The sequence below is a fragment of the Dermacentor variabilis genome, chromosome 3, assembly GCF_050947875.1.
Source record: "Dermacentor variabilis isolate Ectoservices chromosome 3, ASM5094787v1, whole genome shotgun sequence".
NCBI classification, from domain to species: Eukaryota; Metazoa; Arthropoda; class Arachnida; order Ixodida; family Ixodidae; genus Dermacentor; species Dermacentor variabilis.
The window spans coordinates 21,661,962-21,684,298 of record NC_134570.1 but is presented as its reverse complement, the minus strand read 5'-3'; the positions used below and the strand labels follow the sequence as shown (position 1 = coordinate 21,684,298).

Genomic DNA, 22,337 nt, shown 5'->3' with positions numbered 1-22,337 from the left:
CTGGCGGTGTTGTTCATTGCTATTGTTGCGTTGCCGCACGGCCCGAAATGACTCCCAGTGCCGCCGTCATTTATTTGCTGGTACGCTGCCTCGCGGGCGAACACTCCGCCCGATGCACCCGCTCGCTCGCTTCCTTTGTGCGACTCATCAGCGCGTTCCTTTCCCTCGGCGCGACTAGCCGTCTCTCGGCGCGTGCTCCGCTTTTGTTCGCACACGTCTTCTTGCGGAACACGATTATTCTCGCGTTAGAACGCGAGAAAACTCTACCCGTGAAAACACCTTGCAGCAAAGGCGAGGGGGGACTCAAGAGCGAGCCTGTAGAAAGCGACGCTGCGCTGGGTATGGATGAATTCCCGTTCTGACTAAGCATTCTAAAAAGGGCACGTCCTCCCGTGTGGGCTTGCGCAAGCACACCATTGCTCGCACCCATAACACATCTCACCACACGGCAATGGGAGGCAGCGCATGTCCAGCTCCTACTCGACGGACTGGTCGCTCAACCCACGGTGTACGAATATACCGAGCGGGAAGGGCAGCTAAGGCCGCTGGGCTCCTGGACTGAGGGGACAACCTACAGCAGAGCGGAGGAGCTACCCACGCTCGTGTGCTCTTTTGTACAAAGTTTATTATTTCTCTCTCTCTCTCTCTCGCCCATAGCGGTAAGGAATAATGCATTATAACGTTGGTGCGGTAAATTCAGTCATAAAAGATTAAAAAAGCTCGGAATTTAGCGCTCCTCAATCTCTCAGTATGGGATAGCATGCTTAGAATGTGATGATTGTGACGTCTCGACAGCTGTGCAGCTGCATAACGGGTGACGTCGAACACTCTCATTTATCAAAGTGACGTTTCCATACCTCGTGTCTCTTACAAACTTGATTTAAATGATTGCAATTATTAATGGCACACTATGGCGTGCTCGCAGTACTCGCGGTGAACCTGAAGCTTTTTTTGTTAGATACCTCCAAAATAAGTGAAATGCGCCTATAATGCCATAATGCGCCACCGATGGTGGAATTGAACCTCGACCTTCCAGCACGGCACCACGATGTTCTAAACATTAGGCCAAAGTCGCTCTTTGAAACGTCTCGCGCATGCATCACATGCCGGTTTCTTGCATTCGATTTTTCCTCGTGACAACTTGCTCTTTGAAACGCTGTGTTAGGCTACACCGCCTTCGGTATCGGCACATATTACAGTGAAGCTGTATATGGCTAGCCGATTCGTCCGTCCGTTCGCCCGTCTGTCGCCTGTACGCCGAAAACTCATCCGGCGCAACCCCATGCGCATGCGCGAAAAAAAAAAAGAAGAAAAGTCGCGGTGAATCCCTCTGAATGTTATCAGCTTCCGTCGATGTATAAAGTGCATTACCATTTCCGCGTCATGTTGTCAGTCGCGGCGGTCGCTCTGAATGTTATCTTCTTATCACCCATGTTATGGAGCATGACCTTCATAGCCATATAGAAAACGTGTGATATGCGGCGCTCCTTCGCTCCCATTGGAGGGTCGAAAATCATAATAAAACGCTACAGTGTGCCCACCAATCGTCGACTTTAACGTCGACCTAGCACCCCCAACGGCAAGAGGATTGTATCCTTCCTGTTGGGACGGTTTGTAATTGAGTGCTAAACGGACGTTAATGTGCCGACCACGCGTCACCGGTCGTGCATAGATTTAACTTTTGGCAAAAAGGTGTCTAGCACAGCAGCGCAACCGATCGCGGTGTACACCAGCGACCACGAAGCTATGGTCACTGTGGTAACGAGTGAGACAAAAGACGACGATGAAGACCACGAAATTACGTGTATGTCTCTTTATTCAATCAATATAGTTGTCTATATAGTCATCCCAATACGGCTTCGCTGATTATCCTTCTTCACAGAGTGGAAGGGCACTTAAATTTTTTTTCCCTTTAGGTACCTTCAAAGTGGGCGAAGTTCGCCTATTATGCTATGGCACTAAAATAGTGCGGGATAATGCGCATCGAGTTAGGGTTGGTGAAATGCGCAAACACGGAAAGGCTGAGAGCAGTTACGATACCGTGAGCACAAGTGTGACGCATGGAAAGCAACTCTCAAATAGGCTGTGGGCACGCGTTAGCCCACGAGCGTCTGCGATCACAGACACTACCGCAGGGCATCACGACCAGAAGCGTAAACGTAGTTTGCCTTCGGGACCTGCACGACTTCTACAAAGGATATGTAGTTTCGTGGAAGGGAGGTGGTAACCTCGAGAGACTGCCCGCAGTGCAGCGATCTAGAGTCCTTCCAACATCCATATTTCGTTCGTCATCCCATTTATATGGGATGGGGATGTATATTCCAGTATGTGGTGGGCTGTGTAGGATGTATATGGGCACCCATCTCGTGTATATGAGATGGGGCGTCATCTCACGTATATACGGGGCTTGCGATGTGTGCAGCGCGAGCCATGCAATGGCGGTGTTAGATTTCTTCTTCATATGCCCGTGAAGAGGGTGTAGCGGAGGATGAGAAGGCGGCCTGACATCTGCTAGATTACGGCGGCGGCGGCGTAATGAAAAAGACGGATCGTCTGATAGGCAGACAAAGCAAACTCTGGTTCGAGGTTTTTATTGCGGTTGCGCTAAAATAAATAAATAAATAAATAAACAAATAAATAAATAAATAAATAAATAAATAAAATAGAAGAGCCAATGTATACATGTTACGGTGGAATGCAGCTAGTACGGCTTCCACGTTATATGGGTCACCTTCTGTTGGTCAACAGCCCACATCGTTGATGAGCTCTCGCGTAGGAAGCGTGTAAATATGCTACGCGTTAACGAGGGGACTGGAATTCTGCGCAGGCTCGGATCAGGAAGATCGAAGTCCTCAGTTTAAGAAAGCTCAACAAAAAAAAAAAAGAAGAAGAAAAAGAAATGTGCAGGCGCCCATCGAGCCTACCATTCACTTTGAACAAACACAAGCACATTCAGAACTCCAGTAGGAAAAAACTCCGCTCATACGTTGTTCACTTATTATGTTCACTATGTTCACTAGTGATATGTTCACTAGGATAAGCACATATCCTGTGTGCTTATTATTTTGCCTTTGTCTATCTTTAACAGTGTATACTGTACAACGTGTTTAGTTTTCTCAGCAAATGTTAATCTTCTAAAATCGCTCTCATGCTGCATTGTCTAGCTGGTGTTAGATTGTCTTGCATATCTAGTATTGCTATGGTAGTGTTGTGTGAAATTCATTGTGCTAAAACTATTTCAAATGCTGGTAACTCGCCATGATGGAAATTATGTTTCAGTTATACCGTTCATGAAGAATTCCAGCTATCACTGGAAGTATATGTGAATTATTGTAAATGGTGCACACACTGTTTACTGTACTACTGCCTTGTCCGGTCTTTTGAGTCAACTGAAGTTACGTATGTATGGCTTTTAGCACAAATAATGTCATCGGGTTTGTAAACTGCAGAATAAAAGTGATTTGAATTGAATTGAGTTGAGCTAAGTTGGGTATTGCGAAGATGGAGGGGGAGAAGCCGTGGTATAGCCTCTGCTTAAGTCCATCACTAGTAACTCCTCTTCGCGAGGATAATTTGGAGCTAAACGCGAGCCTGCATTCTTAGCTGTAGTTTCCATCCCTTGTTCCATCCCTCCGAGACTTCTCTTTCTTTTTTGCGCCCCCCTCCGCCGAACCTTCCAATCACTAGCACGAAGTTTGGAAGCGCTGTTCGCTCTTTTGTTGCTTGTTTCGCGACCGCTGGAAGTTTTTTGGCGAACCCATACTGCAGCGATACGTGAAGGTGTGCGTTGTGCAAGACCAGTGAGGCTGAGTTTGAGAAAGAAAGAAAAGAAAAAAGAGAAAGGCGAGAAGTTTTTCTTGCCCTGACGAACACCGGCCAAATTGCTGGAGGAACTGACTCTTCTCTTATTAAAAAGGCGGTCATCCTTTAATTAGGGCTCGCTGCTTAACAAGAGCGCCAGGCAGGAGCTGAACACTTGTGCCTTGAAAGAAGGAGCGAGACAGGAAGCGCCGCTCGGCTGCCGGCGCGCACGGTTGCAGACGTGGACGGCCCTGCCTAAATAATTAAAGCAACGCGAAGGAATCGCATTTGTGTTTTGCTTGCTCCGAAGCTACATATAGGCGTTGAATTCTGGCCCCCAGGGTGGTTGGCGCATAATGAAAAACAGCGGCGGCGGACAGCGCTTGAACGAGTGCTTTAATCAAAAACGATTAGCCCGACGTTGCGGTGAGCCTCTGTCCCGGTGTGCGAGCTCGAAGCCTCGCGTCGACGGCGAGCGCGCACGACCGGCGAGTCTTTGATCGAAGCGGATATCCTGCCCACCGCCATGGAAATTAGCGTTCGCGGCATCGGATGGTTTTTGAGATCGTCGAACAGCGTGGAGGCTATGTAATTTTAGATCATTGCGCGTTTGGCACGGCTGGTAATTGACCATGAAATATGCGCGCACAGCGACAGTGTCGACGATGTGCGCTTAGTATAAACAGATTTGATTCTGACCAGTTTTATTGCGTTTGACTTGTTTTTGCATTGCCCGAATGTTCTTTAGTTTGTTTTTTTTTCCTTTTCTGGCCTGTTCAAATGTCGAGTTCGGTATGACAAATGGGGCAGGTTGTACGACGTGACAACGCTTGTCCTTTACGCAGTGCTTTAAATAGCAAGCGTGCACGCATTAACGTTACTCTTTTTATCCCCCTACTCCTTCCCCCCGTACAGGGTAGCCAACCGAAGATACCTCCGGCTAAGCTCCCTGCCTTCCTATGCATCCTTTCTTTCTCCCTCTCTTTCTCATAACATTTCTCATGGAATAAACTGTTGGCCATGTATTGTCCCTGCATCTTAATACTATAATACAGCGTGTCATAGCTTTCTCACATAGCCGTCAATATACAGCAACAACACCTCGCCGCTGAGGTTGGCGAGAGTCACTTCCATTGCATTTTTTACAGCATGTCATTGATAAAAGAGCTAGCAAATATAAAATGAAGGATTAGATAGGCCTCAAATGTAGGAAGAAAGCACAGAGCACCATGCTCAATGGTTTCAACATCTGAACGTGCGCGAAGATGCGCGAACACACGCTGATCTACAGGCGGTCGCGGGATCGAATCCCGGCCACGGCGGCCGCATTTCGATGGGGGCGAAATGCGAAAACACCCGTGTGCTTAGATTTAGGTGCACGTTAAAGAACCCCAGGTGGCCAAAATTTCCGGAGTCCTCCACTACGGCGTGCCTCATAATCAGAAAGTGGTTTTGGCACGTAAAACCCCAAATATTATATTATATTATTATTGATCTACAGGCGCGCTGCTCAAGCCGGAAACGCAAATGATTAGTGAAAAGTTAAAGAAAATGGCCAGTTCAGGCTGTATTATATGCTTACAGAACTATACACAGTGGCCAGTCGCAGCACCCACTGAATCATGATCAAGACCACGCATCACGTGCAGCGCTGCAGCGGGTGTTCGTACGTCTACGGCATGGCCGCGTAATGCAGTTAACTACTATTATAGGTAACAAAGAGTAAGGAAATTCGGAGTTCTTGTGCTGCGACTCATCTCTATTTGCCCGACGTGAAGTGCTCTGCACAGTGGTACGAAAGAATAAATGCGATGTCGTTGTATAAGGAGCAGTATATATAGATACATATATTTCTTCGTACAGAAACACAACGAACGACGGCAGACATCACTTAGTTCCTCAACGATTGCACGTCACGTGATACAAAAGCCGCCACTGCCTCGTGCGGTTGACATCCGCGGTCGCCGAGAGGGAGGACTATGGCCGATGCACCATTGGTCTGGGCTGACGTGCGGCGGCGGATAAAAGCCGGCAAGAGATGGCCCGCGAAGCACGTTGATGGGAAGGGAAAAATCCAGGGTGACAGACAACCAGCACCGACCGGTGCGAGGGCGAATGTGGCTTCCCCGCAGCACACGAAGCCCGCTTTGCTGCGACGCATGGCGCCCACTCACGCAGACGAGCGTGCCGCGGCTCTTTTGCGCGTCAGACCGTCAGCAGAGTCTCGGGGCCGTGCCACCCCCCCTCCGCGCCCCGGCACACAGGGCACGGCGCACGCGCCATCCGTCATAGGCGGCCGTCGTAATTGCGACGTCGAACGGGCACAACATTATCGGAGCGGCCGGCTATTAAGTAGCAAGAACCGCGTGTCCACCAGCGCTGCGCCGCTACGAGCAAACCCGCTCGTTTATGTCTTGCGCTTCTACCCCTCCCGTTCCTGCTCTGCAGGGCCTCGCCTCGGTCCAAAGGCGGGGGGGGGGGGGGGGGGGGGGGTTCGTGCAAACAGCCGTGAACTAAGCGGCCCGTTCGCACGCGCGCTGCTGCCCCACTGTCGGCCTGCCTCCTCCTCGCTGGTGCGGCTCTCGTATCGGCGATTAATTTCCAAATTTACGAGCCACCCATGAGCCGTTCGTTAGCTGCGGCATCGCCCGCCGACGGGGCAGGGACGCAGCCGGCGCGTTCGCTTCGGCGTCGAGCGAGCGCTTAACGGCCTTTGCGCGCGCGCGTCTACCGCAGGCGCCGTTCTCGCGGAGGTCCTTCTCTTGCGCTTCGCCCCTTCACGCTTGCTTCCAGAAGCCTGTTTGCTCTTTCGGCGTGAATCGATGGAACACTTATTGAGAGAGCCGCCGTGAGCAATTTAGCCGCGGCCCTGCCGACAGATCGCCGTCGCCCTCGCGCTGTCTCCGACATGGTTCGCCGAGCGGCGGGGCCTGCGCGCGCGCGCTCCCGCGAAGCCGGCAACTGCAGCTACTTGCTTGTTTGCGACGCCGTTTGGCAGGGGCGCGAACTCCGTGCAGCGGCGTTCTGTGGAAGTGTTTACGTGAAGGTATCGCAGCTTCGCGTTGTGAGGCCGTCATCGCGTCTTTCTCAACGACTTTTCCTCGAGCCGAGCCGAAGACACGTGACGCGTTTTCTTCCGAACGCGAGGGATCCAAGTGCAGCTTCTCTCTTTGTCGAGCGCGAGCGTTAAGTAGAAGCACGGCTGCTCGTTGAAAACGCACGTTTTCATCGAGTGAGGGATCGCTTTTCAACGCCAAGTCTGACAAACGTCATTTCGTCTTTCAGCTGCATTGAAATCCGTGCTTGTCAAAGTCGTTCGGGTTTGGGATCGAATGCATAGCGCTTTACGCGCGCGCTACTTTCGAACGCTGAATATTCGCCTTAGCACCTGCACGCTGTGTTTACTGTATATGTCTCATTGGTGGCTTTTGGATCTTAAAGGCATAAATGTTGAGAGGTCTGTGGTGTAGGTCTGCAGGGTACATTATAATTTGAACCAGGTGGTGCCGTCTGCACGAATGATTTTATCTGGTTGGCAAACTTATCTATTCTTTAAAAGCTTTACGCTACTGACAGTTAAATCATTTACACTAAGACATTCAGTGAAAAGATTCAGCGGGATTTTATCCGTAAATGCGAGAGAAATGCGTTGGCATTACGTCGCACCTCTTTGAGGAGCCGGATCCACAAGCTAAACCACTTCACCATGTTGCAAAGTGTTGTTCAGGAGCTCACTCGACACGCGTCCTGCCTCTTCGAGAAGCGAAGTGCAACTGACTTTGGTCCGGAGCAGGCCACCGTTAGTTGCGCTATATACATATATGCGTATGCATACATACACACATACATGGTCTTCTAATTTCACCCACCCCCCTCTACTTCTACCACGCGACCGACTTCCTACACTTCCACACATTTTTTTCCCGCTTTGACACTGCTAATGCTCCCCCTTAAAACCTCAGAAGTTTGGCACAAATAACACTCATTTGTCAGCTTTCCGCGCGGCAATTTACTGCCACTCACGCCAAGCTATTCTATCGTGGGCACAAATTCCTCGTGCAAGCCGCCCCTGGTGTGTTTTAAGTACTGAGAAATCATTTTGCGTATGCGCGGTTACGTTGTTCTAACTACAAAGACAGGAATGCCGTGTAGGTACTGTAACTAGTTCGACTGTTATTGGACACTTGAACTTTTTCGCGGCCTGAAAGACGCAACGTCAGAAATAGTTTAGTTGGAGCGACGGAGAAGGATGGTACACAAAACAGCGATAATAAAGCCGTATAGCAGAGTAAAATGACTTCACGTGACTGCGCGCAAGGGTGTTTATCTGTACATGTTTTAAGTAAGTGTCAATAAACAGCGCAATACGACGGGACACAAAATGAACGTGATACATGTTCCCTGCGTATTTTATATCTTCCCGAATTTTCTCTTTTTGATGTCTTTCATCGTTCTATATGCTGCAAGCTACCATTCTTCTCGATGAACTACTATCGTCGTTGCCACTTCTGTGACTGCAACGAAGTGGACTCATTAGCATGGTAACATTAGAAGAGCGATCAAGGGGCTGTGAGAGAAGGCTTCCTCGCTTGTTTCGCTTCTCCGCGCTCGCCACGCAGTATACACCCGCCGTGGCCAGGATTCGAACTTGGAACCTTTTACTCAGCATCAAAGACGACGTCGTCCACTCAGCTCTCGCAAGCCGTTCAACTTGTACAGACATTTGATTTCAGAATGAGTGATACGCGTGACGTACATGTGGTACGGGTTATGTATGTGTATATGTCGTGACTTGTCCACGTCACAAGCAAATGGCACAAAACAAGATTCTTAGAGAACACATATATTCTGGTGTTTTCCGTGCCACAATCACTATATGATCACGAGGCATGCCGTAAGGGGGGCATTCCGTATTAATTTTGACCACCCTGGGTCCTTTAACATGCACCCAATGTTCGGTATACACGAGCGTTCTCGCATTTCACTCTCATCGAAGTGCAGCCGCCGGGACAGCTAAACAGGCCCACGATATCGTGCTCACAGTAGCGCACCGCACTAAGCCGCCGCCGCCGCGTGTCTAGAACACTTCCAAATGAGAGGAAGGCTTTCATTTGATAACGCGCATATATGAGTGCTACGACAAGATCTTGCCTGAAACGGCTCACGTATATATAGCCTAATGCGAACTTCTGGGCACGTTTATTTGGGTGGGAAAATAGGGATGCAGCACATTCGCCGAAACCACGCACTAGCGCCACAGGAACACTCGTCAGTACACGCTGCCAGATGAAAAGGATGATCAGCTTAAAGAAGGAAGAAATACGCCGAGAAAAAGAAACGAGAAACTTGTTTGAGGGCAATATCGCCTTTTACGTGTCCCGGAAAATTTTTTCACTCTGATGATGATGATTGATTTACGGAGCCGTGTGCCACACTCGCGTGTTGTGATCGCTACCTTTTTTTTTCTTTTTTTTCATTTGCAACCTGGCGCAGGGTTTCTCAGCCGCGGTTATTTGAACGCCGGTCTAGAGCTCTGTGAAAGAAAGCGACTCAAGACGTCTCTCTCCAAGATAGGTGAACAGCAGATGTAAATGCAAAGGCGGAGCTCAGAAAGCACCGGCTAGATAACTGCGCGATTCAGCCGAGGAGGTCGTGCCTCGTGATTCTATTTTACGGAGGCCGAAAACGCGAACGAAAATGTTGCGCTTTCGTGTGACAAACCGGAGGGCGCCCTTTTATTTTTTTTCTACCCGCCGCTTCTTCCGGAAAGCGTTGCATGCGTGCCTACGCGCGCGGCAATCGCGCGCAAACCAAACGAATTTTAAAAGTTGCGAGCTTATTTCGGCCCCGAAATCTTTTTAACGTCGCGGCACAACTGCCGCTGCTGTCGCGCTTTTCACGGCTGTCTTCTGCAGCTCATCTCTTTATTGAGTATTTTGTTTTTCCTCTCTTCTTTCGGTCTTTTGGGTACCGCACAGACGCTTTAGCAAACCAGCCTCGTCTTCTCGAGCTTTTTTTTTTTCCCGGCACAGATAGAAAGGTCGCACAGAACAGTTCCCGGATCACGCGTTGGTGGCTCGCGGCGCACTACGGGTCGCAGAACTTCCCTTTTGAACGGATATGTAATATAGTGATTTACGCTGACTCGAGCGGCGACAGCGAGCTATGGATGATAGCGCGCGGAGTTTGAGTGCTTCTCTGGCTTGCAGGTGAACCGGCCACGAAGAGGTGTAAGTGCGCGTGTGCCAAAAAGGAAAAAGTAAATAAAAAGCCGTCAGTCGCGTACACGCCTTCTAGAAGCACCTTTCTGCGAACCAAAGTGGAAAAGTAAATAATCACGAGCTCGTCGAGTAAAAGGAGCGAGAAGGGAACTTTGAACACCGCGCGCGCAAATTGAGTGCATTCGTTTACATGCATGGGTCGGCGGTCCGGGGCCGCACCGCCATTCGTCGGGTTTCGAGAATGTCTTTCGATGGTGTATACTCATCAGGGCAGTTACGCGGCTTTTTTACGATCGCGTCACGTTACGATGCGCGCAGCGCGAAGGTCGTGATTGACGGACGCTCGTCTCGGAAAAACTCGTCCCTCCTAACCTTTTTTTTCATTTATCCCTCTCTTTCGTTTTCGCTTGTTCCAAGAGTATATGGAAACGAGTTCCGTCCAGAATGTCCCTAGAAGCAGCAGCGGCCATCCGCGCAGCGGCGCCTCCTCTGTCGCGCGGTTCGCGCGAGCGTCTTCAGGCGTTGCCAGCCTTCACTATGCCTCACTAATTGCATGCAGTGTTGGCGCAAACTGCGGAGAGACACACACAGAGAGAGAGAGAGGTAGAAGTCTTAAGGGAAAGGCAGGGGAGGTCAACCAGTCTGAGCCCGGTAGGCTACCCTGCACTGGCGAAAGTGGGAAGGGGATAGAAATATGGGAAGGAACAGAGAAGTTCACACTTTGCCCTGGTGCACACACGATCAAGCGTTCCTCGCTGAGTCTGCAGCATGTTCACGGAGCCACAGAGCTATGCAACGAAGGAGTTTAGTGCTTTGTCCTGACTCTTCGTAAGGCCCGAACTGGAAATAGTAATACGTTGACGAGTGTGCAGTGAGTAGACGGCGCCTTATCAGCTTGTACATCTCAGAACACCAATTTATCTGTCACGGACTTCCGGCGACACGCTTAAAACCGAAGCGCGCAGAACTAAAAACTTGTCTTTAACACCGCTGCACGCGTTGCTACTTATCTTGGTGCTTCTCTGTGCGTATTGCGAACGAAATTTTCCAAACGCGGCCAAGCACTCGCACCAAGCATATTGCAGCACCGTCTGTTTCCACAGCGAATCACAGTGAATCAGTGCCGCAAGCTCTTCCGACTGACCTGACGGCTGCAGTCCCCAGCTTGCACGGCGCTGCATGGATTTGGAGCGACACAGTTTAAGCAGATCGTGCATGCAGTTCTTGAGCTGTCCCGCTGCCTGCCTTGCCACCGGCGTGTTTGTCACGATTCGAAGTTGTGGGCACGATTCCTTTTCATCCGCCGAGAGGCGCCTTACTCGGGTTGCGCGGCGTGCCACCGAGTCCCCTCCACCAAAGGCTCTTTTTCATTTACGACTCGAATGTGCCTAGGTCGCTCTTCGAGGCCAATCGGGCTTTCGCGACGACAAACGGGGAAGCTCTTTCTGAGCCGCGCACGCGAATGGATATACCGTCGCTTCTGAGACGCGACCGGATTCGCGCCAAAGAGAAAGAGCAACTTTTCGCACGAAAAGGAAACAAGAAAAAAGAAAGCCCGGGAAACAAGACTCCCAATGCATCCGCACTGCCCTGCGCACGGCACGAGACCTCGCTTCGCAGTAAATCATCGCAACTTCCAGAGGGGAACGGAAAGTAATTAAGAGCATCTTTGCTTCTTTCCATGCGAGGCGAATGGGTGGCGAAAAAAGCGGGAGTTTCGAGTTCATCCCACCGAAAGTTATCGCCAGCATGTGTCAGTCGAGCTTCCTGCCGCAGCTGCGTCCCTAGGTGCGATCGTCTTTTCTTTGGCGCGCATTCGCTGTTTTCAGCGTGACTCTGTCATAGAAAGGAAACATTCTGCCGTCAGAAAAAGCTTTGGAGTAGCCTCATAACCGTTGACATTGCCGGCGTGCATATATGCAAGACTGAAATGCTTTCATCTTTGCAAAGCAGAATGGCGCGTTGGTTGCGGGCCACTTGAAAGCGAGGGATGAAAATGATGGGGAAACTACAGGGCCAGCGCGATGTTGCTCGGCTTGGCCGGTCTTCTGGCATTTTAGTGCGCTTTGAGAGCAGTGCTTGTTACAATAAGTCCCTCGTGATAACCTTTTCGTAATAAATGAAGAAAGAAAAAAAAACTATTTTTTTTCCCCTCGAGCCTATAAAGTGCCCCATCTGTGTCGCGAAAAATAAACTCTCGGAGGATGTACAGCCCTCCCTGATACACTGTTCGTTCACGCATATATTTTACACGTCCTTATGCGCAACGCGTAAGTGACAAACATGAGCTGCGCTGAAAATCAAGTTCCTAAACTCAAGCAATATATACGCCTGGTTATATATTTTATGTACGTTCTGCATTATAAGCTCTCATAAACCGAGGCTGGTGCCGTTTAATATTCCTTTTCTGTCCCTATACTGCTACTTCGTCTTCCTCCTGATCCTCCTCCAAGCCGTGAATAATGTAGGAAACCTCAGAAATAACCTCTCGATGAATGGCTTCGATGTCAGAGACAGGATTACAATTTCGACTTGTGTGATAAAAAAGTGAATGCGCTAGCCGGAATGTTGAGTGAAAAAAAAAAGAAGAAAAAGAAAAGCTTGTGTCTGCCAGATCGAAACCAGCATGATGTGCGCGGTGCACCATATAGTCTCGTGACTACGCGGCTTCAACATCCTCATCGTTTAATATATGTTGTAATATTTGTTTTCCTTGGCATTTACCGCAACTTGGCGGCGATGTCGTATCAGGTGAAAGCGCTCGTTAGAGTATTTGTAACCGATTCGTTTAATTCATTGGGCACTACACGCCGAGTCGCGTTGTACCAATCCTACGAAAGAAGAAAGCTTGCGTTCTCATGACGAAACGTTACAGGATTGTACCGAAACAAGAGCGAAGACAATGATGATAAGTGCATTTCTGAAATAACAAGAGTTTGAATCGCCGCCTTTGCAGGGATGAGGATTATGCACGAATGACGCAACATGCTGAAGCCATGCTGGGTCGACAAATGCCCGGATAGTGTAGAGCGGACCATCTTGACCTCTTCTGGCGGTCGCTTATAGGGTTGCGCTGTTACATGTGGTAAAGGTCGTAGAGCGTGAGTGGCAAAGGCGTTGTCTCCGCGACCTATAGATATACATACGCTCAATTGAGTGTTGGCGGCGCACTCCTGCGCAATGCCACAAGTACTTGCTTAGTCGCACGCCCGGGTATGCGCTTTGCGCTTCAGGCAATGATAATTTGAAGGGATTCCAGGTGTCTCGAGCTGGAAACGCAGCTGCAGAGTCGACGTTTAGGCCGTTGTCCTTATCCGTCGCAGTATGACGCTTTGGCAGCATCATAGTTCTGCTGTGATGATCTGTCGTGTTTGGATTTCTCTTTGTCAGTTATCCGCTGCATCGTTGTTCTCTTCCCGCGGCTTCACGACATATGTGTCGTTTAAGGAAGAACATAATATATATATATTAAGACAGACAGAAAGGAACACAGAACTAATTGATTGGTGTAAATGCTGCTTGCCGGGGATCACGCTAGCGGTGGCCATCGCACGAGCCACAGACCCATTCGTCAAATGACGGCAAGATGACGGCACCACGCGCTTGGCACGTATACGTTACGTCTGTGCCAGTCTTCGTTCGTGCGCTATACGAAATCCCGCCGCTAAATAACGCGAAGAACTTGCCTGTCACAGCGTTTGTGCTCTCAGGCTTCGTCGCCCAACTTTACACGCATATTTGCCAGTGTATAGTTTTGGAAATTTTACTCTCTTTCCTGTAATAATGATCTTGCATTGCTACGTGCTCTGTGTGTGGTTTCCTTCCTCCACATAAGCATGCGTAGCCGATATCGGCAAAGTGACTCTCCTAGGACGAACGGTGCGAATGGATGCTGAATTTGTACCCTTCATGCAACGGAGGCATCGTCACGTCGTCGTCGTCGTCGTCGTCGTTGTTGTTGTTTCCTTTGAAGATTGAACCAACTCGGCAGCATCAAGCATTTGCGTTAATTTTATGAATTTTATTTCCAAGGTTTCATGCCAACATTGCAGAGGTTTATTATTATTGCTGCCTATAACATACGTGACATCCGCCGTATTTCCAACACGCAGAAGATTCCTGGATTCGTCGCTATAGCCTGACACGGGAAACAGGAATGGCGGCGCTTGTCAACGCGGTCCAGTACCAACGCAAACACCGATTTTCACGCGATAAGACCGAGAAGAAGGACAGCACAAGACGGTGGCGAACGTAACGGCCAATCTCAATGCCCGCCTGACGCTCCCCTATCGTGTATACAGCTTGCTTTGCGTTCCGAGCAGCTGTTGATGGCGCCATCTCCCAGCTCAAGGGGGCAGGCCGTGATGAGAGCGAGAGCCGTCCAACGTGTACTATTGTGACGCTCGCTATGACGACCACATCTTCGCCTCTTTTTCGCTGAAAAGGCGAGATTTTTCTTCCCCCTCGCGAGAGCCGCACGACATGCGGAAACGACCGTTTGGCTGAGCCATATAAGCAGCGCCTCTGAAGCGCCCAAAGACGACGCTCGGCTGCGAATGAAGCGGCAGCTCATTGGCGGCTGGACGCGCAGACATCAAAGCACACGCGAGTCGTCACCGCGCCGGGGTTTAGGGCTGCGGCTCGGAAGGAAGGAGGGGAGTTTCGGGAAAGCAGCGTCCCCCGCGCTGTTTCTTGCTGCTTCGCCGTTGCCGAATCCGCCACCGGCTCGTTTTTGGGGCGTTGTCCATGAGTTCGCGCACCGTAGCCGCCGCCCCCTAACCAGCCGGAAACTGTTAGGCGCCCGGGTTAGCGCCTTGGGCCGGGGACGAGAGATAGCCGGCCAGGCTCGGCCGCCGCGTGCTCTCTCGCGGCGATTTTTACGCTCGCCCCCGCCGCGCTCTCGGAGCCATAAATCAGACCCGGAATGGGGCCCTCCCGAAAGGAAGAGGACCGAAAAAAAGGAGCGCCTCGCTAGCACAAATGCCCCTTCCCTCCATTGATTGTGCCGACTCGTCGTCTTCGTGTCGTCTGCGGCGGAGTTGAGCGCCGTGTCCAGCGTTGCGCCGTCTGCTTCGCGCCCGCTGTGCCGCCACGAAAGGCTAGCGAAGATGGCCGCCGCGTTGCTTTAACCGTTTTCTCCGTTTTTTTTGCCTCGCTATCGTCGTTGCAATAATGGCGCGCGAGCAATTATTGCCAGTGTGCCTGAGATAAGGGGAGGGAGGCGGCTCTATGGCGGCGTTTCCCTCGAGCGAAGAGGGGGGAAAGTGCGCGTGTAAGTATGGGAGAAGACGACGTCGCTCCGTCGCCAGCGGACGGCCATTAATAGGATTAAAAGTTTACAGGAACGGAAAAACGGAACGGTTATTGTTGGCGGCGCTCGCTGCCGCTCCCCTACGTCTCCTCCCCTCCGGTCGTAATCGCCACCAGCGAGCAATATGGACATCGGAAGCGTCGCTTCGCTCTGCGGGGAAGAAGCAAGATGAATGCACGGGTCCAGCGGTGCAATAGCGCGGCGCTGGTTGGCCGTTGGCGTGCCTTGGCCGTCTTCCGCCGTTGTGGGAGCTGGAGGGAGCGGGCACCTTGCTCCAGTCCGTCGGCTGTGTGCTGCCTCCCTTCGAAAAAGCGAGCACGGACGGTGAACGTGCCTCCGGAAGACGGCTATTTTATTTGGAAGAGAGATTTCAAAACGAGCGCGAGTGCGCTCCTGTTCTTATGTGAGAAAACAGGAAATTAAGTGACGAAAGTTCGTCGTCGTCCCTTCTTCCCTTCCTGCGTATACGTGCGTGTTTGAGGAGCCGAAACGGGATGGTAGGTGGCTTAGTGCGTAAGCGGTGTTGTAGGTTCTCGTAACAAAACTTGCGTCCATACCGCGCTTTCGAAAGTGGCTGGCCCGCTGTAAATGTCAGTGTAGCGACAGCAACGGGCTTCGCGCTTTTTTACATTGAACAACGGTTTGAAATTTGCATTTCCGACCGTTTTCTTTTTGTATGTACACAACACATAAGGACTGAAAATATTAGAAACGATATAATTGTAGCAATACATAGTATGCACGTGACGTCACATCCGCTGCTGTCGTCTGCTTCCGCTACCTTACGCCATTTGGGGTACCTTATCAACAGGCGCGCGCATAGGCCTATAGGTTTCTCAAGATGGCGCTGCCGTAAACCGGAAGTCGCGGAGTATCATTGAATGACGTACGTGCATATATGTAGAGCGTATGCACTCACTCACTCACTCACTCACTCACTCACTCACTCACTCACTCACTCACTCACTCACTCACTCACTCACTCACTCACTCACTCACTCACTCACTCACTCACTCACTCACTCACTCACTCACTCACTCACTCACTCGTTTGCTCGGAGCGCTGATATCACTGCATAATAACGGCTGAAACGGATCTACTTGGCCGCGGCTTTAGGTCACGATCAAAAGTTGCTCCATTCAGCCCTGATTACAGCGTTGGCACATGACAAAGCAAGAAGAATGCAGAAAAAAAAAAGCGGCAACACTCCTCCGGAGATACGCCGGAAACGCGTTTTGAGTGTTATTCTCTTAACGAAGCCTTGCGCTGCGAGAAAGAAAAAAATACGTGTCACTGGGCATCATCATTGTTTGTTCGGGCTTCAACGCTTGCTTACGCAGGCGTATTTGTCTCTCCGCAGGCAATGTTTAGGCTCATGGGGCCGTCGCCTTCTTGATGGGCGCGGCGTTATACCCTTTCTTATAGAGTGAAGATTGATGCTGCGATTGTTTTCTCCTCAAAACCAGCGTTGTCCTTCCTGCTAATTCAAAGCCCCGTCCTGCCGTTCATAGCTGAAACAATAGAGGCAAATCTCGAAAACACACACAGCGAAGGATGTAACGAGAGGGACGGGGAATAAGAAAACCTGACCGCTGTACACTTATCTCACTTGACCGCCAGTCGGGGAGAGCTTTCGGAAAGGCAGGCTGAAGCGAGTATTGTTTGCGTATGACCGTATTTCAGCTCTCACAGTCCGAGTAGCGTCCAGTGACTCGCCTCGTTTGTTGTACAGCGGCCTGAGACACTAGGACAGCGTGCGTGTCTCTGCGACACCAGCAGTCCGCTGACGCTGCAGGCTGGTGCTGCCTTGTGCTCGGGCTATCCACTCGCCTATAGACAAGTTCAACTCGTGTTCAACACTGCAGTTTGCTTAAGTAGTGCTGTAACTTCATTCCTTGCTTACACGGCATACACAAACGACAAGAAGACGCAAAGCGAAGGTAAGAGTGTCCCGACCGTTGCCTCGACTACAGCACGACCGCTGACGCACCAATGAGTGCACTCGTTGTAGTGTTTGGGAACGGGCTGACGATGTATATACTTGCCGAATTATTTGGCTCTCATTCCTTAAAGACTACGCTTCGAAGCTTGTGGCCACGTAGGTAATATATGGCATGAACATGTTTGTTTGCAGCATTCAAAATATATTTATAGAGTCTGGCAGCATGTATCCGCTAGCATGTATGGCAGCATGTGCGTTGTCATGTATCCAATGTCTATAGCCAGCAACTGAAATGGGAGCATTGTCGGAAGATTACCTAGTCATGGAAAAAAGTACCATCATGTGTCTTTGCATGGCGGATGTTTTCTTTTTATGTTGTTCGATTCAAGACAACGCAAAATATTTCTGCATTTCATATATTCATGTATCTTTTGCTCCCATATAAAAATACACCGATAAATAAACGTCGATCGTAAAATGGAGCACTCGCGTGCTTTGGCGCACATTAGTGAACCGTTATATTCGGTTGCGGCATATCTTCCTTTCCTTTATTTGTCATTATATGTGCTCGAAACAGGCATCATGACTCTTGAAAGGTTGGATTCGCTCTGCCTGCATGACCAGCGTTACCGGCTTTTACTTTCGCAGAAATCACTTAATTTTATTTCAAACATCTGAAATACGCGACCACTTAGCCGCAGCAAGGTTTTCGCGAGCCATCGCTTGCCACCACGTCATCGCAGTCATGTTGCCTAGAGCTTAGTCATTTGCGCCTGCCCTCAGAAGAAGCTTTGCTGCACTCCGCGTGAGTCCGTGTAAGACGTATAAGCTGCCCGATGCTTAGGCGTGAGATCCCGGCTCTAGATGGATCGCTGGTGAAGCTTTACGCATTTGCATTTAGTTACACGGAAACTTCAACCCCATATTTTTGCGCTTATCACGTTTACTGCATGGATGTGCACACGCTTATTTTATTTATTATTTCTTTCTTTATCTTAAGTGAACGTTTCTTCGTTAGCTATATACCGTGGTCCTGATTAATCGTGGCTAGCGCGGCCGTACAACTGGGGTTTGAATAGGAAAAGGCGCGTATACCACGACCCCTGGATAGAAAAAAAAAAAAACAAGAAAAACTGCGGCCTGCCGCGTGCATCGAAAACGCTGTCATCCTCCTTGGCGCCGCCAGTCGGGATCGTTGTCGGGGGTCGGCGTAGAATATGCGCCAGGAACGCGCTTGGACCGCCGGCGCCGGCGCGACCAATCCCCGGCAGCTAGCGCCGTTCTGCCCCGGCCAAGCGACCGAGAATGCAACTATACTGCTCTCAAGTTCGGAGCGTGACGCCGCAGCCTGCTTGACGCGGCAGGCCGCATCGTTCTTGTTCTCCCCCCCCCCTTTTTTTTTTAAATATCTACCGGCCTTGCGTATACACACACTGCCAGCGGTTTTCTTTGAGCCGCAGTGGTCAAAATTCGAACCGCCGGAAAAGAAGCTCAAGTGCACCGCATTCTTACTTACATCGCGTCGTCGCCATCGTTGCATATTGGATACCCGGCGCTGAACACGGCCAGTCACCGTTAGATGGCGTGGTGCTCCACTCGAAAGCACCGCGCGTCTTCGTTGTCTTGTCTGGCGTGTCGTGCATGTAGACTTTTTTACGGCTTTCATTGCGGTCTCGAGAGTGGCACGACTGCCGCATCAAAGTTTGAGACGCGGCGTCAAAGCGCGCGGCCGGGTCCACGAACGACGATGGGTCGCAAGGACCGTTTCACCATCGCACGACGCGCGCGCCTTTGAGCACCGGTAAAACCGTGCCCATCAGGTCCCTCAGGTGAGAGCGAAACGAGGCATACAACCTCCGAAGTTTAGCGCGCTCCTTTGTCGAACTCGCCAACAAACAAGCGTGCGAGGGTGGGCACCGCTCCCGAATGTAGTGGCGGCGCCTGCGTTTCACGGCGTCCCGCAGACGTGCTCCCGTTACGCAAGCACGGCATTGAGAGAAAGGAAGCTTCCCCTGCTGCAGCAGGGGGCGAGGAAGCCGACAAGCGTCGCAGTTTCGCGTCCACCGGTCTCGTAGCGCAGCACCGTCAAGTGGCACCGGACGTGCGGGGAAGAGCCAAAGTCCAGCCCCCCGCTACGCTATCCTCCGTCCACCTCTGCGTTCTTTCTCTTCCCAGCGGTGCGTGCGGTTGGAGATCGGCCGTAAAGATTCCATTTGGTCGATGACGGGCTCTCGGCGCCTTTTACGATCCACCTTCGGCGCTCAGGTCGTCGAAGATGGCAGTTAGGTCGGGAGGGGGAGATCGCCCGAGAGGCAACAGGCGGTGGTAATTTGGACCTGCGGACCGAGGGGGAACGGGGGTGGGGGCAAGCAAGTGGACCGCTTTACGACGCCGCACGTGCGACGGGACGGCTCTTGCGTTCCGCCGCCGAAAAACAAGTGTTGCGGTCTCTTTCTTCTCTGCGCGCGCCCTTGTGTCGCCCTTGTCTGTGTGTACACGCGGGGCTTGTTACGCACGCGAGCCGACCCGGTCACTTTTTCCTGTGCGGTTCGTTAGTCGGTGGCACGGTGGTCGGTGTGCACTCGCCGCTGTTGCTGGCAGCATTTGCGGGTCAACGGGGGGAGGGGGTCTTTTGTGGCGTTATCTGTTCCCGTGTGGGCGAGAGTAGTTTGGCCGACAGTCGGAGAAAGACGCCCCGCCGTTGTAATGTATCTTGATCTTGCCTGCAGACTGAATCCCGACAGTGTCAGGTGAAATCGAACAAGTTTGGGGGGGGGGGGGGGGACGAACCACGGATGCTTCCGTTCAAACTGACTGAATAAACTTTATTGAAACCAGCAAGAGATGGTAAGTGCGCAAAAATATAAATTGAGGTTTACAAGCTTCATAGCGGTATCAGCACGCAAACTTGTTCAGAAGTCAAATATCGTCGGAACTCTGTGCAATGAAGCGAACGCTTTAAATTTCATCATCGACACGCGTCCGTGCTTCGCTTACACGGGAGGCGTACCTTATGTGGTTCTAAAGTGCTGCTCGCTTTTCTTCCGTAACAATGTTTTTCGTGGTCTACAACAGCGCAATTTGTAGACCTTGCTCAGACGGTACGTCTGGCCTCTGCAGTGATCAACATGCTGGCTTAAGAAAGTGAAGTCAAGGTGATTGTAATTATACAGAGCCTTACCAGACTTCCTGGAAGTCCACACTCATATTTTTTCTCACCTGTTTAAATTGTGCCTTAAGGCAACCTTCCTTAAAAAAAAGTCCGGTATGTCAAGAACATGCTGCGTCGTTTTCCAATATTTGCTGCGTTGTACGGTTTCTGCCTTTAAGTTTTGGTACGGCTTCTCCCTCTAAATTAGTCGCACCTGCACGGAACCCTGCTTTATCTACAGCAAAACAAAGTATCATGCAGTGTGCGTACAACCTTTGTATTCACGGTGTAGGCGTTTGCGGTGTACAGACGGCACTGTAATGAAGAGAGAGAGCAAACAATTGGTACAGGCGGAAAGATGAAAAATTAACATTAGGGTTTATAACTTTTGTCGGCCAACATCCGATTCAATCTGACACTTCACATTTCTTGAAAAGCATGCAACAAACTAACTGTACTTGCGCGGACAGTATAGAATAACGACGGCGCCTCGCCGACTAGCGCGGGCCGCCTTGTCATTCGGTCAAGCAACACAGGTGGTGGGACTTCAGCCGTATCCTCACCCGTAATGTGCATGTGGCGTGTGTCGGGTTTTAAAAACAGGCAGGACGATGACGCAAGCATGCGGCCGTTCGTTTGCCATCTCACGCTCTGCGGATCTCGAGAAAGGAAGCCGACAGAAGTCAGAGAAGAAATCATTCCACACTCTTTTGCAAGAAGAGGCCGCTCCTCCATCTTTGCCGCGGATGAAGGCGTGCCTGTGAGCGTGGCGCGTGTCTGCACAGAGCTTTAGTGGCTCCGAACGACGCCAACCCCATGGTTCTGGCAACACTGCGTCCATCTATTACCGCCCATTGCCGTGCAGACGCTGAGCCAATACGGCGGTTCGCTCGCCTTTTCTGTGCTTCTTTTCGTAGTGTGCCTTTTCGCGCCTATCATCCATTTTATCGATATTTCTCTAAGTAGCCTCGCCTCTCTGCAGACCACCACAGCCCTAGAATTTGATTTATCAATAATATATACAATACCTTATACAAGCTTGGCATATGGCTTGAGAAGCGCTCCGTATAACATTAGCACATCAAAAAATATTTGCCGTGCGTAAGTAAGTGCACGACAAAACCAATATTCTCGAAAACATAGTGCAAAAGCAGGCACCCTCAAATTTTCTGCGGTTGTTTCGGCACACCGCTTCCCATGCTCACGCAAAGAGCTCCTAGACATTCCTGACGACCATGATCGCGGCTCCCATTGAGTGGGCTCTACAAGAGGCGAAGGCACCCTTTGAGCCGGGAACGAAGTAGTGCTTTTCCCTGCTTGCTGCACCGAGTGGCCGTATTGGCCAGCTGAGCGTAAAGTCATTAATACACTGTATGTCTTATTCGCATTCGCACGTGTGTAGCAGCGGCGAACGCATGCTGGGCGGGCCGGCGAGAAAAAGGACCTCGCGTACGGAGGAGGCCCGCGGAAGCTTGCGCTTCGGCGATTTTCTGGTGCTGCCGTCCTCCCCCAGTGCGCGTGGCTTGTTCTGTGAGTGCTTGGAAAAGCAGTATCGCCCACACGTTCATTGTCTTGCGCTCAGAAATCGGTCATCGTTACAAGGAAACGAATTCAATTTCGTCGCCATTCTGCTGTAAGAGAGAGATAGCAAAGAGAGGAAAGGCAGGGAGGTCAACCAGACGAGCGTCCGGTTTGCTACCCTACACTGGAGCCATTCTGCTGTAGTGGCCGTTAATCAAGGGGAGTGCCTGTACTGCCGTTGCTTTCTAGCCATGCAAACAAGTCAGTGGTACGCAAGAGGATGGAGACCTAAAGAAGCGGTGTCCAAATCCATGCCCAAGAGACGGATCTTCGTGGGCCACGTAAACGATCTCGAAGGCAACGCTTTTTCTGGATGCATGCACCGAAAG

The 22,337-nt window shown here is 50.8% G+C and overlaps 1 protein-coding gene across 5 annotated transcripts in view; it reads left to right on the top strand.

The window, feature by feature from the left end:
• Nucleotides 1-22,337, top strand: part of ct (homeobox protein, cut) — a 749,731-nt gene that overhangs the window by 461,504 nt on the left and 265,890 nt on the right. The window contains exon 1 of one of the 5 annotated variants that reach the window (XM_075684463.1): nt 16,971-17,274. The exons of the other annotated variants lie outside the window; for them this stretch is intronic. The gene's annotated coding sequence lies outside the window, so the exon portion shown is untranslated. Of the gene's footprint in view, nt 1-16,970; nt 17,275-22,337 lie in introns of those variants that run through there. 5 annotated transcript variants of the gene reach the window in all.